The sequence below is a fragment of the Uranotaenia lowii genome, chromosome 3, assembly GCF_029784155.1.
Source record: "Uranotaenia lowii strain MFRU-FL chromosome 3, ASM2978415v1, whole genome shotgun sequence".
NCBI lineage: Eukaryota > Metazoa > Arthropoda > Insecta > Diptera > Culicidae > Uranotaenia > Uranotaenia lowii.
In genome coordinates this window covers 304,283,885-304,302,817 of record NC_073693.1, presented here as the reverse complement: position 1 = coordinate 304,302,817, position 18,933 = coordinate 304,283,885, and the positions used below count along the sequence as shown (strand labels likewise).

The 18,933-nt window shown below is 37.6% G+C and overlaps 1 non-coding gene across 1 annotated transcript; it reads right to left on the bottom strand.

Moving 5' to 3' along the window:
• Positions 1-18,538: 18,538 nt before the first annotated feature.
• On the bottom strand, positions 18,539-18,620 carry Trnas-uga (transfer RNA serine (anticodon UGA)). Its single transcript has one exon. It is a non-coding gene; the product is annotated as a tRNA-Ser (tRNA).
• Positions 18,621-18,933: the final 313 nt, after the last annotated feature.

Genomic DNA, 18,933 nt, shown 5'->3' with positions numbered 1-18,933 from the left:
TGTATTACAAATAACAAACTATCTGTGCTAGGAAAAAATATAATAAACATTTATTGATCATGAATTTTTGTGTTGAAACATCAAGAATATATTTTGCAAATTATTCATGTGGTAATATTTTAATAAATTTTGATTCCATTTTGCTGGTGTGGATATAAAGAAAAGATTGTTGGCAGAAGGCATGTTAAAAGTTGAAATCTATAAAAATTCAATCAAATCTCGAAAACCTAATTAAACAAATTTTTTAAAAAAATCGGGAGCTACCTTCTGTGTAAGATCAAAGTATAGTGTATTGCTTTTCTGGGCGAACAGTACTATTAATGTCTTATAAAAATTTATTTTCAAACTATTAGGCCAGAACAAAAGAACAAATATCAATTTCTTATCTTGTCACCCACTTCCCCCCCCCCCCCCCCCCCATCTTCGAAATTTCCTTAGAAATCACGAAGAGGGGAATAAAAAAAGTTTGAATTTATCAATTATCTGAAAGATTACAAAAGCAAAAAACAAATAGTGAAAGAAGATGCGAGTTTCATCACCCATTAGGGTGATTTGCCAATCGTTTCACAGCTAAGCACATAATTTTGGTTTTTATGCTATATTTTAGTCATTTCAACCAAATTCACTTGATTTTTTTGTCGATTGTACTGATACAGGATTGGTGAACATGATCCAAAAGTTCAACTGTTTGAAAAAAGTGACATAAAAATTTGAAAAAAATAATTTAAAACAGCTTGTCTGTGCCCAATAGTAGCACAGGCAAATTACATGTCGTTCATAATGTTGTCCGATTTTTTCCAATGGTTGCACATTTTTAAAATCTTCTTAAGGCTCAGCCATCATGTGGTTGAGGAGGCTTATATTTGTTACGGATGCTTATTATGAGAACTTCTAGTTCAAATGCAATCTAATTTGGAGACAGCCCCTTTTGAGGGGGGGGGAGGGTGGAGGGTCTTTCATATAAACCTTCCAATGCACAATTGGAAAGTTCGGAGCCAAAATCTAAAAAAAAGCACAAATCCACCGGTTTGAGTGTCTAGAATAGCATTTATCATACGTGAAGTTTTCTCAGAAACTCCAATCTACCTCTGAATTTAACCGAAGTCATCTGAGTAGAGTGTTATTTAACCTTATTTGCTGTGTTGAGCTTATTTTTCGTTATATGTCCTACCAACAGGAAATTTTACGTCTTTGAAATCCCATAGAATGAACTAAAGGGTATTTAATGCTTAGATTTTAAGTGCTTATTTACGGATGAAAAGATTAAATAACGTGATCTGTTTTGCCCCACTTTACCCCTATGAAGAAGATGTGATTTTATTAAACAAATGCTTTAGGACTCATTTGGAAGTCGATCGATTTTTACATAATGAATATCAATTTAAAACTTGAAAATGGACATAACCACGCCCAAAGTTTCAGATCGTTTGACTGATATAAAATTTTGTATAAGAATTTATCTTTTCAAAAAGTTAATTGATTTAAATATCTTTTTCATGTAAATGAGTTTATTTGCAATGAATGTAACCTCTCTAGCAATCCATCAATCTTCAGGAAACAATCACATCGCATAGACATGTTTCCCAATAGTTTTCCGGCTAAAAAACTGTTTTGGATCAAATTAAGTTTCACAAAGCTATGACTGTTTATTTTCTGGATGATAAGGTCCAAATATAGCTTCACTTAGATGTCTCCAGTGACGGCAAATCGACGGCAGATCAAAATTTCTGAGAAAATTTCATATCAGATAAGTAATATTTCGGGTCTTCCAACCTTCGACTTTGATTTTTTGGGATTAAAGGTCGTAGTTTTCCTACTGTACAATATTTTGACAATATTATTAACAAAATCAAGGGGATCGCTGTTGACATTGAATACAATTCTTTAAGATTTTTCGTCTCGAAATTTGAAAAACAGATTTTTTCAACAAAAAATTTAGATTCTTTCATAAAATGTTGAGTAAATGCTCGGGATGAAGGAATTCAAAATAAATCTTATAAAAAAATAGTCTCTCAAAGCCTAAGCAGTTGAGGTGACTTTGACACTTTTCAGACATTGACATTGATAGACTTTCATACATACCCAGATATGTTTTTTTAACGATATTAATAATTTCAAAACTTCAATTTTAAGAAAAAATAAACTTATGGAAACATGAAATGTTTTTGAATAATTGAATTAATTATTGAAAATCACCATTGCGTGCAAAAAATATGAAAATTCTGAGCGGATTAATTAGAGCACAGAAATTACTAAAATAACTAGTTAAACGTAAATATCCACTTGTTCAGAAAAAAAAGTCATATTAAATAGACAATCCTAGTTTTTCTAAGTTGCATGTAGTCAATGAACGTGTTCAATTTTGTATGACAATTTGTATGGAAAAAGAAACTTTTGCATACCCAAGAAATTCAAATAAGTTTGAAATGAAGTTTGTCTCTAATTATTGATTTTCCCTATTCTTAAGCTCATTTTTTCCCAACATGAGAAGAAGCAAAGAATTTCATGAAAAAATTATAACCATTTCAAAATAAAAAATCGGAATCCATTGAAAAGTATTTATTGTTAAAATTGCAGGATTTGCTTTCTGGGGCTTTCAATAGTTTCATGACATGTTTTTGCGAAATTTTCAAATCAACACACATATTGGCTATGCAAAGCAGTATAATGCTATTCTAATTTCTATTCAATTTTTAGTTATTTTAACATGAAACTCCGTGGAATTTGTCTAATTATTTTTTTTTTTTTTTTGTAAAAATTATTTTTAGGACTCCTCCTAGAAGGCAATTCAGGTTGAATCCGGACAAATTGGAATGCTTTTAACAATGCGAGATTTGAATTCAGGATATCATATATATTCTGTTGAAAACGGTTGTTAAAATATAAGAAACGAAAATTCTGTGAAATAAGCCAACGTAAATCAGACTCTTCTAAAGTTCATTTCGTCTTCCGCTCGAAACAATTTTGTTTACGGTAAATTGTTGACGGATTATTGTTTACCGCTGTCGTTATCAAAACAATACGTGGTGTCAGAACGTGTTTATGGAAAAGCACACTGAAGACATCTTTCTACAAAATGCTTGTTCCATATGTTTGTTTCTGAACCAGATAAGCATAACGAATATAAGCGACGAGCATAACGAATATTCTAATGCGCTCTTTCCATGGAAACAGAAAAAACCATAATGGAAGATTTATTTCCCTGCAACAATACTTTGATTTTTCAATGTTAACTGGATATTGATTGCAAATTTACGCTTCCACTCTCCCGTTGTACTGGGTATCACCTCGCTAAACGATCTTGGTTTCGGATTATTTATTGCAACCGTACATATCAGCAACGAAACACCAGAAATCCTTTTTAACATACACATGTGTGATCCCAAAGAAATGCGCACGCCAGAATAAGCCAATAAAAATGCATATTCTCCTGAAGCAGAATATCCGAATAGGATTAGGCGCTCTGACAGCTGTTGCGGAACACGTTACGACGATTTGCGAATTAGAAACAGACCCCAAGGGTATCCGATTCGAATTTGACATTAGGCTCTTCTGTACAATACCAGTACTTCAACTTTTTGTTAGACAATCCTTTTGTCCGGAAGCCAGAAATAAGTTGGATTCAGAGGCTGGAATTATTTATTAAAAAATTATGCATTTGAACTCGTAGTTTGAAACTCAGATCAATCTGCCAATGCTTACCTTAGCATATGATGTACCCTCCAGATGATGACGGTATGGAACAGAGAATGCTGCCTCAGAGGTTTTTTTCCCTACAATTTTTTTCCGCGAAATAACAAAACGGCAGAACCCATTCTATTCGACTGCATGAAATGCATTTTTGTTTGCACAATGTGATGTTGAATCAGCTGCAACAATAGGATATTGTATTAAAAATGTATGGATGCTGGTAGGGTTCTTGAGGGGGCTCTACAAGTGTGTTTGTGTGGTTGACTTTGTCTGTGTGTTTATGACTGTTTGTGTGAGCTCAGCTCGTTTGCTTCGTTGAGATGATATCTGGAAAGCCATCTATATTGTGGGATTGTTTTGGCGCGAAGCATAGCGCATAGCGTGTTGAAATATGATATCAATAGTATGACCGAGAATAATGGAGCACGTGGCCTTTTCGTCCATTTTGCCTGCTTGCCACACTCGCTCGACTCGGGGGAATTTCGCTTTGGCAAACGGTGCTTTTCCGGAAGTGAAAAATGATATTTACGCGGCCACTGATGGTGCTGCCACCTATGAATGTAGCATCGCATTTGTAGGTATTGCGAGCGAGCAGCTTCCCTTTGGCTGTTGGCAGTTGAACTTGAATGTTTTATGTAATGCAGGAAGCGATTTGTTCCGAGATTCACATTAGCATTAAAAATGGATGCTTGCTGCTTCGAGGTTTCGCGGAAATGGTTAGAGGAGAAATAAACTAATGATTCAAAGTATTTTATATTTTCCAATTTAAAAAAACAAAACTGTTCATATTTTTATATCTAAATAGCTGACCCGGTGTGCTTTGCTACACTTTACAAAAATAAATTAAATTTGTGATTTTTTTTTTGATTTTGGCAGGCATCATTTTTAATCAAATTTCAACATAATTCAGGAGTAACCACTCTAAATAAGAGCTGGAATTTCAAATTGCTATACAAACATGATTCCATCTTCTTGAAACTTGGTATCCAAACTTGATTTTCAAGATCTAAAATTTTCTGTGTATCATAAGCTTCTTGAGTTTTCAAATTCTACCAAAATGTATTTTTTACTGGTGTGGATTCTCCACAATCTTTCGAAGTAGGAAGGGCCCACAAACGATGTGTTTTATACAGGTTTTATACATTGTTTGTATCAAAAAAACGCCACATGCCACATTTTGCTTCAGCTAGGGCTCCGCCCTGAAAAAGAGAGGGTCACAAATTATTCATAAGCAAACAACCATCTAATAAAATGTGGAACCTTTTGTGCGTTCAAAACGAATGTTTGAAGATGTTTTATAAAATAAATCATCAAAGATTTTTCGGAATACTAAAATACGATTTAATAGATTGAAGTTCAATAAAAAAAATTAAAATAAAATGCAATTTCAAATATGCTGATGAGTTTTAAAGGAAAAAAATTTTTTTGGTTTTGACCAAATTTGCCTGGATATTACCCGGATTTGTATCCTAAATGCCCTGATTTTGCCGGGTTTTTTAGCCCCGTATTGTCCTCTTTTTTCTGGGATTTTCATCCTTCGTTTTCCCCTAAACCAATTTGTTCTCTTTGCCAAACCTTATTTGATAGTTTTCAGAAACCCGTTGAATCATACTTATATTCAATGCTTGCAATACGTATATATTTCTCATTGGGCACTACTCCACTTTTCCATTTTCCGCAAAAACTTTTTCCCCACTAATTTTCGCTCGACCGCTTTTCTTCCTTTTTTTCACGCTTTTTACACCCACCTTTTTCAGATATCTCATGTTTTAGGCAACACTATAGGGGGACAAATTGAAATTTGCGAACGAATCTCACGTCACGAAAATAGCCTCATTAATGGACATCACATCTAAAGTATTATGACGTCATCACCAAGCAAAAATTTAAAATAAGAGAGAGAAAGAAAGAAAACACGGAAGCCTTGCCTATTGGTGGATTTTGATTTTTCTAGCCTACTAAAGTTATAAAAGAAATTGCTCGTCAGTCGACTCCAATTACTTAAAAAAAAATTCTCCCCTCTAGTTTTGTCCATTCAGGACATTCTCTGTAACGCTGTAATACCACAAAATCTCATCAAGGGTTATCAATTGCACATCACCAAGTTTTGTTGGAACGTCCTTGATGACTTGAATCAACGAAATAAGATCCAATCCAGTGAAAAAATAGGCAACCCCACTCGTGTTTCAATAACTGTCAAACGGTTTAGAACTACGTAAAATTGGATCCAAATTTCATCAATTTTGGAGCAATACCAGTTCTAAAAAAAAAGTGAGATGAAACTGGTATAATGGAATACGGATGCAGTTGCTCGGGTCGGAATTTGGGTCTAAACCGGCTGTTTGGACCACGGATACAGGTGCTCTAAAACTTTATTTTTTAATTAAATCCGCGTGGTATGTGGGAAATACTAATGGTTTGTGGCTATACAAAGTGCAATTTATCGAAAAGGATCGAAGAACAGTGTAATCCTGTCAAGAAGAGTTTATGTGTAAAGTTAAATTAAAAAGAACTCCAGTGATTAGTAGGGGAGATGAGGGCATAACGAGCACCCGAGGCATAATGAGAAGTCCATTTTTCTACATAAGTACGTATTTTCTTAAACAAATTTTCATGAGGACTTGTTTCGTACTACCTATAGTATTAATTTTTCACCAAAAAAGAAATATCCTTTTCATATTTACAGAAATATTAAATAATAACCAGCCAGGTTCTCAAGTGACGAAAATATTATAATTTTTGAGCACCACCAAATAAGCTTTTATGACCTTTAAATCATCTTGATCTGAAATGTACACACTGCAACATGATCTACACATTGTTTCTCAATTTTCAGGATCATAAAATTTTTGATTTTTCACTTTAATCAATTGTAAAACGCGTTTTTACTTTAATTTGTTCACTAGAGGCGAACAGAGCACTTTCAATGAAGGCATATTGAGCATTTTCTGCCGGGGAATCTAGCAGCGAATTCGACTCGATGAAGTCAATTGAGTAATAGAGCTACAGCTTAACTTGTATCGTCTGACGATTTGGCCTATTGGTAAGATGTCGGAGAGGTAATCAGTAGACTCGAGTTCGATTCCTGTTCGAGGGGATTTTTTTTTGCACATACCATTCATGATTGATTTTTTTTATTGTTACATTATACGGCTAATAGCATCAAAGCATCATCCGTCAAACAAAACACCAGAAACATAATGTATGAACATGTGTTAATTCTTTGAATTCTACAAACAGACCTAGATTATTTTGTTTTTGCTTTGTTTGATGAATCTACGCCTCACCGTTTAGTGCAATCATGATCATAAATGATAAAAGAAGAAAAAAAAATCACCTCCACCAGGAATCGAACTCGAGCCTACTGATTATCTCTCCGACATCTATCCAATAGGCCAAATCGTCAGACGATACAAGTTGAGCTGTAGCTCTATTACTCAATTGACTTCATCGAGTCGAATTCGCTGCTAGATTCCCCGGCAGAAAATGCTCATTATGCCTTCATTAATGGTGCTCATACTGCCTCGGGGGGTTTCTCATTATGCCTCTACAGTGACTGGTTTTCAGCTTTCGGCAAAATTTTTTAAAATGCATCTTTAAACGTTTTTATCTACTTTTTCAAGTTTCATCCAATTAGACAATAGACTATTTGAGTGTCGGAACACGAAACAATGATGTAATTCAAATATTACAGCTGTTCTCTATGGTTAAATAAGCATTTTCCTTAAGGTGCCCATTATGCCCTCATCTCCCCTAACTGGAAAACAGAAGAATGCAAGTATAAATAGAAATCATATTGCGAAGAGCGATTGTCGGCACGGACAACAAGGACAGGAAAACCCAGTGAGAGCTTTCCGAATAGCATTTGTACCTTAGTCACTTTCGCATTCCTATCGACTTGGTCGCTGTGCTTTTTTCAAATACTTAGAATAGGCCCACACCGTGTGAAAAAATATTTCCTCGGTTTGGTACCGCAATCGTGATACTTTTTCATTTTTTCTCGAACATCAAAACCATTCTAAACAAGATACCGATGAAAATCCAGATTGTATAGAAAGAGAAGGATTTTTTTAAAACGTATATTGTTTGAGGCAACGATGTAGTTAATGGTTATTGAAAGACGTTTGATTGACAAGAGAAAATTCCACAGCCTTAAATTTCAGAAATGGATTTTTTTCATGTTTGTTTCCAGTAGCAAATGTCATCTTTATAGGCTTCGGTTGCTTTGTCGATTAAAATAAAAGTGCGGTGGGAGCGAATTGAGATGTGATTATAAACAGCAGGTCTAAAGATACACTGAAATTGGTTTTCTTTATCATGTTTTTATTATTCCTGATTAAATATGTCATTAACAAACTTAACTTATTTGAAACATTTGTTTGACTGAAAAAAAATTCAATAGAATATCTTAAACGTTTTGGAATTTTATACCAAACATATTCGATGATTTACTACTTTTGATGAGAAAGACTTCTAAAATATGAGGCAAAGGAGAGCAAAGAATCAAAGAGTCTTCAAAAAGGCAATATTCATAGAAATACAAATTGGAAAAATTTGTGTCATTTTAAGTTGCTTTCCTTCTACAACCATTAAAACCCTTCCGCAAACTCTTTGTTTTAACAGGGATTACGGTTAGGAAAACGAGCTATTTTATTAAGGAAAAAATTTGGAGGGTATTGAATTGCCTTCAAAATTTTATTCGATCTATTTTTATTGGACTTTTATCAAATGCCTCATAGAAATAGGAGTTTCCTTAGGAAATGTCTAGGAGCATAGGAGGTGTAGGAAACTCATGATCGCACCATTTACCAAAATGGATCCTGATCTCTACCTTTCACCAACCAACACAACCTATCCTTGGATACTTGAATATGGATTCGCAGACGTATAGACGGTTTCCATAGTTGGTGATACTAGCTTATATCTGGTTCTGACTATTTCAAAAAAAATTTTTTGGAGTGCAGTAGAGAGAGGTTGCTAGTTGAGAGTGTCTTACTAATAATCCTTCCTTTTTCCCCATTGACTACTAGGACGTGGCCGGCGCCGTTATTAATCATATAAATCATATAAAAAAAGGGAGAGCATCAGTTTTGTACAATGAGAACGGCTGCTAATCCCAAGCACCATTCTTTTGGACTTTGTGCAAAATTGATGGTCTCGATTAATCACGGAGTAGCAACCATTGGCGACGTGGAACTTGTTCTGCTTAGCCACGCCATGGATCATGGAATTCGAAATGCAAAGTTTGAAATTAAATGTAAAATATAGGAAGTTCCTCTAGAATCGATTTAAAAAAAACTGTAAGTGAAGCATTTCGAGTACAATGATTTAAGGTGGATATGAGTAGTCAACCAAGCTAAGCTAAGCCAATTAAATCCGCATGGTATGTACTTAGTAGGATACAGTGTTTGTTTTATAGTTCTCAACTCGAAAATAACCCAAATACAAAACCATACAACCCCTCCCCCCCCTCACTAGCTCATCTAAATTGTCGTTTGGTACCAAATTTTCGATCGTCTTTGTGCACAGACATACACAGACTTTTTTTTCCAAATTGCCCAGATTTATTATCCTCAACACCTGGCTTCCTTGGTTAGGGATGCTATCAAATTAAAGCGAAAAAGACTCGCAGAGTACAAAATCACTCGGTCCAGTTCGAAGCAATTAAGGACGCGAAAACCGCAAGCTGGCAGCAGATTACCAAAGAAGTACACCCTAATACCCCCTCTAATGTACTTTGGGCCGAAATAAAAATCCTCAGCGGGAACTCCCGTAAAAATTCTTCCCATATTCTCCTCAACAACAAGTGCAAAAACGATCCTTCTATCCTAGCAGATTATGTAACATGGTTCGATTATGTTGCATGGTCTTATTATATCACATGGTCGATTATGTTACATGGTCAGATTATGTCACATGGTCCGATTATGTTGCATGGGCGGATTATGTTGCATGGTTGGATTATGTCACAATTATGTTGCATGATCGGATTATGTCACATGGACATGGTCGAGTAGTGTCAATGGTCGATTAAGTTGCATGGTCAGATTGTGTCACATGGTCAGATTATGTTGCATGGTCGGATTATGTCACATGGTCGGATTATGTTGCTTGGTCAGAATGTGTTACATTGTCCGATTATGTAACATGGTCCGATTATGGTACATAATCGGACCATGTTACATGATCGGATGATGTCACATGGTCGATTATATTGCATAGTCGGATTATGTTACATGGTCGATTATGTTGCATGGTCACATTATGTTGCAAGCTCCGATTATGTTGCATGTTGGATGATGTCACGTGGTCGATTATGTTGTATGGTCCAATTATGTTGCATGATTGGATTATGTCAAATGATCGATTATGTTGCATGGTCAGATTATTTCACAAGGTCGGGTTATGTTGCATGGTCAGATTATGTTGCATGGTTGGATAATGTCACATGGTTAGATTATGATATAAAAATCTGACTATGTTGTCAAACTATTTAAAAATATGACAAAGTGATTAAATATTTGAAATGTGGTATCTTCCAGATTGTTGTCATTTTTTAACCACATATTTAATTTTATTGTCAATTTTTTGTGATAATTTTGTCATAATGTTGTCTTATTTTTATCACATAAGACATATTTTTGACAAAGATTTCTCGAAGTTTAGTCATTTTATTGTTAAATTATTTTTGTTGTCATGTTTTTTCATTGTATTGTGAAAATTTTGCTTCATTTTTGTGTTATTTTTCATATTTTTATCACATTTGTTAAATTTTGTCTCATTTTTCGGATATTTGGTTTATTTTTGTTATGTTGTCATAATTGTTAGATTGTTGTCATAAATTTATCATGTTTTCAACATACACGCAGAGAAAACTTGGATTTTGAAACAAAACAAAACTGACTTTGATTCAAAAAATTCATTTTTTGGATTCAATCTCCTGTTTACTTTGAATCGATGAATTATGGTTTTGTTTCAAATGAATAATTTTTGAAAGAAAGAATTAATTTTTTGAATCGAAAAATTTTGGACTTTGGTTTTAAACAAATTCTTTGATTCAAAAGACATTTGTTCAATTGCAAATTTATTTGGAAACAAAGTAAATTTTCTTTCAACCAAAGAAAAATGTATTCAATGCAACGGAATAAATTCTTAAAATAAAAACTTCAAACTTAGAAGGTTTTTTGCATTGAGCAAGAAGTATTTAAAACGAAAAATCGGTTCAAGTTTGGCTGGTCGTGTTAAAATGTGGATCAGAATTAGCTTGGTTAGCAGGATTCCGGATAAAGTATGGTAATTGAATGTTAATTAAAGAATATATATTGAAGAATTTCAATAAGTGCTTGCAATTTTACAGGACCACGGCCGATGAATGGTTTTCCAAGTCCATGGATGTCTCATCCGAGGTGACACCGCTCCAATCCAACGATCAGGTCCACGAAAATTGAAACCAGATGATTCGATTAAAGTAAACCAGTTTGTGACCTAGTGTTTAATTTATGTGTGAATGACAATAAATTTTATTTTTAAAATCGTTTCTTTTTATTATTTGAAATTCCTAATAGGAATTTCAAAACAACAGAAAATATTTCTTCCAATTGGAATAAATAGAAAATGGTCCAATGAATTAATGCTTTTAAATCTAAATTAAATTACCTTGTGGCAAAACAAAGCAACTTTAAATCAAAAGAAACTGTTTTTTGTATCAAAGTACTAGTATTTTGAATCAAAGAGTTTTCAAAAGATAAATTCTTTGAAACAAACGAAAATTCATTTGACACAAAGAAATTTTTATTTATCCCAAAATCAAAGGAAAAAATCCTTTGTTTTTGCGGCACTTTCCTTTGAAATAAAAAATCTTTTCGCTGCGTGTATCTATCACAATGTGTCATAATTTAGTCATTTTTTGACCACATTTGTCATGTTTTTGAGATTTTCGTCATATGTTTACTTCATTTGTCATTTTTAATTACCATAGACCATAAATTCAATTCTCAAGAAATTTATATTCATCCATCCTCTTCCCTTCAAATAATCGTATAGTCTTAGCAATTTTCAAGTCGCGTTTTCTTTTCGAACCCCAATTCACAATTTGTAAAAATGGCAAAAACAAATGATTGCTGAAATTATCAGCAACTTTCGCTGACATTGGTTGAATGCTTAAGCTGCAGTCATAGATCAAATACAGTGAGTTACAGAAATGCCTAAGCGAAAGACGCTTTCATAGCAGTCGAGTGAAACAAGTTAGTTCGGGTTCACGAGTGAGCTTTCTACTGACTGAAAGACACACTTACACAGCTTTCTCTCTGTACACTGACAAATCATTTGACACTTTAGTGTGTAAAATTTCACACATTATCGAAATAAGTAGACCAACACATTAAATGTGTGAAGGTACTGCTGCACATTAATGTAAAACACCCTTTAAGGAAAAGAAATGTGGGCGTTTCACACATTATGCAAAGGGCGTTTGAAACGAGAAAATGTGTGAAATCATAAAGCGCTTGGAAAGGAAAATGTGTAAAATAAAGCAATGTTTCAATGATCTGGGATGATTCGGAACTAAAATTAAAAATTTGTTGCTATTTCAATTCAAATAACTTTTATTGAACCAATTATTTTATTTATTTACATAGTATTCCGTCTTACGACATAACTTGACGAACATAATTCCTAAAATTCACTCGGTCCATGGCAACCGTTTTCCAATTCCTCGGGCACCCCACGTTCGCCAGATCACGCTCCACTTGGTCTAACCACCTCGCTCGTTGCGCCCCCGCTCGTCTTGTTCCTACCGGATTCGTAGCGAACACCTGTTTTGTAGGACAGTCGTCTGGCATTCTCGCAACATGTCCCGCCCAGCGTATCCGGCCAGCTTTCACCACCTTCTGGATACTGGGTTCGCCGTAGAGTCGCGCGAGCTCGTGGTTCATCCTACGCCTCCACATTCCGTTCTCCTGTACGCCGCCAAAGATGGTTCTTAACACTCGTCGCTCGAATACTCCGAGTGTACGCAGGTCCTCCTCGAGCAATATCCATGTCTCGTGCCCGTAGAGAACAACCGGTCTAATAAGCGTCGTATACAGGTTACACTTTGTGCGAGGGCTAAGTCTTCTCGACCGCAGTTGCTTGTGGAGTCCATAGTAGGCACGACTTCCGCTGATAATTCACCTCCGGATCTCACGGCTGGTGTCATTGTCTGCGGTCACCAGTGAGCCGAGATAGACAAAAATCCGCAGGCCAGCATATACTTCGTCTTGGACGTATTAATCATCAACCCAATCCTTCCTGCTTCGCGTTTCAGTTTGCGGTAGATCTCCTCCACCGCCGCAGATGATCTGCCGACTATATCAATGTCGTCGGCAAAGCAGATAAGTTGACTGGATCTGTTGAAAATCGTGAACCGCATTTCGCCCACCGCTCGTCGAAAAACACCTTCCAGCGCCACATTGAACATCATGCAGGATAGACCATCACCTAGTCGAAGCCCCCTGCGCGATTCGAATGAACTCGACAATTCACCCGAGATCCGCACACAGCACTGCGTTCCATCCATCGTCGCCTTGATCAGTCTGATCAGCTTCCCGGAAAAGCCGTTCTCGTCCATGATTTTCCATAGCTCGTTACGGTCGATCGTGTCGTATGCGGCTTTGAAGTCGATGAATAGATGGTGCGTAGGGACTTGGTGTTCACGGCATTTTTGGAGGATTTGCCGTAATGTGAATATCTGGTCCGTCGTAGACCGTCCCTCCATAAAGCCGGCCTGATGACTTCCCACGAATCTGTTTGCTTGTGGCGTTAGGCGGCGGAGTAGGATTCGGGACAACACTTTGTAGGCGGCATTGAGGACAGTGATCGCTCGGTAGTTCTCACAGTTCAATTTGTCGCCCTTCTTGTAGATGGGGCATATTACCCCCTCCTTCCACTCCTCCGGTAGCTGTTCTATGTCCCAGATCCGGATTATCAACCGGTGTAGGCAATCGGCCAACCTGTCCGGGCCCATTTTGATGAGTTCAGCTGTGATGCCATCCTTCCCAGCCGACTTGTTTCTATTCAGCTGGCGAATGGCTTCCTTAACTTCACTCATCGTTGGGAGTGGCTCCTCTACGTCGTTGGCTACGCCGGCGATGTACCTTCCCCCACCGTCTTGATCTCCTGCATGTGCGCCGTTCAGGTGTTCATCGAAGTGCTGCTTCCACCTTTTGATCACCTCACGATTGTCCGTCAGGATACCCCCGTCCTTATCCCGGCACATTTCGGCTTGCGGCACGAAGCCTTTGCGGGATGCGTTGAGTTTCTGATAGAACTTTCGTGTTTCTTGGGAACGATGCAGCTGCTCCAGCTCCTCGAGCTCCTCCTCCTCCAGGCGGCGCTTTTTCTCCTGGAAAAGTCGGACTCGCTGCCTCTTCCGCTGTCGGTGATTTTCCACATTTCGACGGGTGCCTCTTTGCACTACTGCCGCCCGCGCGGCATTCTCTTCGTCCATCACTCTCCTACACTCCTCGTCGAACCAGTCGTTCCGTCGAGATCGCTCCACATAACCGATGACGTTCTCCGCAGCACTGTTGATGGCTGTTTTGATGGTATCCCAACAGTCCTCGAGAGGGGCTTCGTCAAGCTCGCCCTCTGCCGGCAGCACTGCTTCGACCGATTGCGCGTAGTCTGCCGCGACCTCAGGTTGCTTCAGTCGCGCGATATTTAACCGAGGCGGGCGCCGGTTTCGCGTGTTGTTCACTACGGAGAGTTTTGAGCGCATCTTCACCATCACCAGATAATGGTCCGACTCGATGTTGGCGCCCCGACAGGATCTGACGTCGATGATGTCCGAGAAGTGCCGGCTGTCGATCAAAACGTGGTCGATCTGTGATTGAGGTTGGTACGGTGATCTCCAGGTGTACTTGTGTGGGAGGCGGTGCTGGAAAAAGGTACTACGTACGGCCATTCGTTTGGAGGCGGCAAAATCAATAAGTCTGAGGCCGTTTTCGTTGGTCAGCTGGTGTGCACTGAACCTTCCAATTGTCGGTTTGAATTCCTCCTCCTGGCCGACCTGAGCATTGAAATCCCCGATGACGATTTTGATATCATGTTTTGGGCAACGGTCATATTCACGCTCCAGCTGCGCGTAGAATTCGTCTTTGTCGTCACCGGTACTTCCGAAGTGTGGGCTGTGCACGTTGATGATGCTGATGTTGAAGAACCGGCCCTTGATTCTCAACCGGCACATTCGAGAGTTGATCGGCCACCACCCGATCACGCGCTTTTGCATCTTTCCCATCACTATAAAAGCTGTTCCAAGCTCGTGTGTGTTGCCGCAGCTCTGGTAGATGGCACGACCATCTGGGTACGTTCGTACCGTGGAGCCCTTCCAGCATACCTCCTGAGTGCTACGATGTCGAATTTGCGGCTCTTCAATTCGTTGGAGAGCACGTGGGTACTGCCCACAAAATTTAGAGATCGGCAGTTCCATGTTCCAAGTTTTCAATCGCTAGTCCCTTTTCGTCGCGTGGGTCTTTGCCGATTTCCATCCGAAATTTGTTGTTCGTTGTTCGTTGCTTATGTTTTTTGTAGTCACAGGCTCGCAAGGCCCGCAGCTAACCCCACTATCTCGCAGGAGGACCGTCGTGATGTTGCTGTTTTGGGTCCCGAACACCACCAGGACGCTGTTGCACTCCGCACGCCGCCCCTGACATGGAGAACAGACGCGTACGAAGCCCCCTATCTCAGTCTGCATGCGACCAAAGCATCCACCGGGGTTGGGTACCCGATCTCCGCTTAGGTTGCTCGCACCCCAGCTAGCACCACGGGGAGGTAGAGAATCGGAGTTGCAGACAAGAGGTGATATGACCACTACCCGAAGGTTGGGTGTATGGGGTCTCGAGTTGCACATTGTCTACTTCACTAGCCAATATTAGAAGATTCGCAATGAATTGGTCCTATTTATGAGCTGGTGTGGGAATAAACATTTCATGCAGCGGAGAACACGGGTGGGATCTGAAAAAAAAATTAAAACGATATTCGATATTGTTGAAAGGTTTGATTTAATTAGTGACGGTTACTTACCAACAATTGACCATACGACTCAAGACGACGATTTGGTCCTAGAATTTCCACGGTTTTTTGTTCCTACGGCTCCTTCATGATTCGTGCAAAACTGATGAAGGAGAATCTGGAACAATAAGTTTTATTTCACACAGTTTTTTTTTACCCGCTTATTTCGCACAAAAATCAGTTTGACAGCTCCATATATTTGCCGAAAATGTGTGAAACGTTTTTGTAAAATGTGTGAAATGATTTATCAGTGTAGGCACGAGGATGACCGAGCCGATCAGAAGCTTTTATATTGTTGACTTTTCTATTCCGTTCATTTCAGTTAAAGCTTTTAACACTGATAGAAAATCACAGTCAGTATCTTTTTTGCTTTAAGAAAATTTGCAGCTCTGGTTCAGTATATCACACCGAAATGAGATAACTAATAAATAGTAAATAGTAATTTAGTGACCTTTCAAATATTACGTAACACGTTTAGGGGTTAGCCGTTAGCAGTTTGTTACGGTTTGTAAAGTTTTGATAGAAAATCTGATAAAAATGTGTTACGTAGGAGGGTGGGGGGTCGCAAATGACCGAAAATTGCGTTACGTAATATTTCAACGGCCCCTTAAGGACATGACAAAGAAAGTGAATAAAAATTTATTCTGCGTTAATAACTTGTTTTCAACACTATGTTTTTTGAAAACCTCTCCCTTCTTTCAGAGGGGAGACAGGAGACAGGGTGGAGGTTACTTTTTTAATTTTAATCAGGAACACTTAACTTTTTCAGTTCATTCGTCTCTGAGAGTTATAATGTTATTTAGCTACAAAAATGGTTCTATGGTAGATCAAGATCCCTCCACACATTAGTCGATCGAGAGGGGGTGTGTGAATTTCATTCAATTGAAACATATATGGAAATGGTGATTTGAATCGTTTTTAAAGATATTTCCAACCACCATCGTAAAAATGTTTCTACTAAGTGAATTTTCTAAATTCCATAACAACACGTTTTGCCCAAAGTTAAAGGTAAATCAGCTAGATGATAATTTAGTTCTTAGCTCTAATTTCCACTCAAACGGGTCTCTTCCTTTCTTCGTTCAACCCAAAAATTAACTTCAACTACAGATCTATATCGTAAGACAACTCAACTGACGAGTTAACCTTGTGGTATGGTGACGGAAAGTGGACCCCGAGAGCTTAAGTTCGATACTCGATGAGTCTACTTTTTTATTTTACTAAAATTACTCATGATGGTTTATTAGGCATTATGGATACATCGCTTCTACTTTCGTAGCAACATGTAATTATGGTAATTTTAATACAGTCAATAATCTGGTAAATATAATTGTTTGAGTAAATCTGTTGATTCTTTATAAATGTTAGCTGGGTAGGAACATATAAAGTAAATAAAAGCAAAGTTTTAATTTCACATACAAAACAAATTTAAGATCAATTTTTTACAATAGATGAAATATGTAACAAAATAAGAATTTTTCATCATTGTATTTCAACTCCAGTTGCAGCTGTTATTTTTTCCTATTGAATTATAAAACGATGTACTCAAAATCCAAAATTTACATAATTTATATTAATTTTACAAGGTGTAGCAAATGATAAGATATTTTATACTTTAAGGCAAAATTGATATAGATTTTTTTTAAGTTTAAAAGCTTGCTCAGCTTCTGATTTCTAAACTTCATAATATTTCAACACTAAATAAGTTACGACTCAGTGAACTTTCAAAAGCTCCGGAAGCATCCATATTTAGTTAGACTGCTGCAGCAACCGGCTCTGGTGAGGTGAAATTCCCGTGAACAATATTTTAATGATTCCGATAAGTTTCGAGTCGAGTGGTTCTCGGTTGTCGTGTTTTGGGGTTATAATTCCTGGCACGAAAATCATTCCCTTCCGCTTAAAATCCCCTAGTGTTCTTTCCGGGGAAATGTACCGCACACATGGTTATGAGTATGTTGTCGAAACGAGTGTTCAAATTTACATGCCCTCCTTCATCATAGCGCAATCTATCGTGTCACCAATCAGCAGCTCGTTAAAATCCCACATGAAATATCATTAATTTTCCTAGGAGGATTTATGCTATGGTTCCGCGAAGAATGGAGGCAAGTATCGCATGACATGAACCTGATCCTGCATAATAATTTTCTAAAAGTTTTGTGTGTTGAGCAATCACGTGTAAGTAGTTTACCAACGATCTGAGCGTAAGAAATTAAAAAAAATCTAAAAAGTACTTAATCTCCTGACGATATTCCGCGAGTCACATTTCAACGACATAAGCAAACATACATCCTTACGACCTCCAGAGGGTTCAAAATTGACAGGGATGCGGTCATCCATCGTCTAAAATTTACGATTATGTTTGTTCCGTTTGCTCGTTGCATTGACTGGCGGTGATGCTTCCGAGAGTGCTTCCCAGAAGCTTCCGGAGAGCAAAATTCTTCGAAAGAAAACCCCAGATGAGGGTTCATAAATTCTATTCAACTGCTATTTGCGTATTTGATGATTGTGGGAAGATAGATTTTGGACGGGCTGAGTTACGTTGATCTGCAGGGAATACTTAGCTCCGGAGATTTATGTAGATACATTGCAAGTCTGAAATCAACGATTAATATTTAGCGCTTCATATGTGTAGTTTATAGCTATTACAGTTAAAAGAGTGGATGAAGTCAATTGTAATCCATAAAAAAACATAATTTACTTCTTTCTAAGAAAATTTCAATTCACAGGATTTAAAAGTGATAAAAAAAACTATCAAAATATTTAAAATTTATTAATATCAAACGGTTAAGTGGCAAAAAAGTAACGCTGTAGACAGGATTCGAACCTGTGCGGGTAGAACCCAATGGATTTCAAGTCCATCTCCTTAACCGCTCGGACACCACAGCTTGGCGAGAAAGCGACTAAAGCTGTCAAACTAAATGGTCATTGGCTCTAATTAATGGCCGCCAATAGTTCACGGAACAAATGTTTTATCCAGAACGCTGACAGGTTTTTTTTTGCAGAGAAAGACAAAAACTTGTTCCTATCGAAGGAAAGCATAGATTTGTCTCGTCTTGAAGCTTCAACGAACTAACATGGAGCGATGTTTTGGAACGTTGGAGAAATGGATCGAAATTAGCATTCTTGAACGCTTATTAAATATGTTGATGTTTGATCAAATTATCAACATCTCTGACATTTTGGTTCATAGCATAGCAT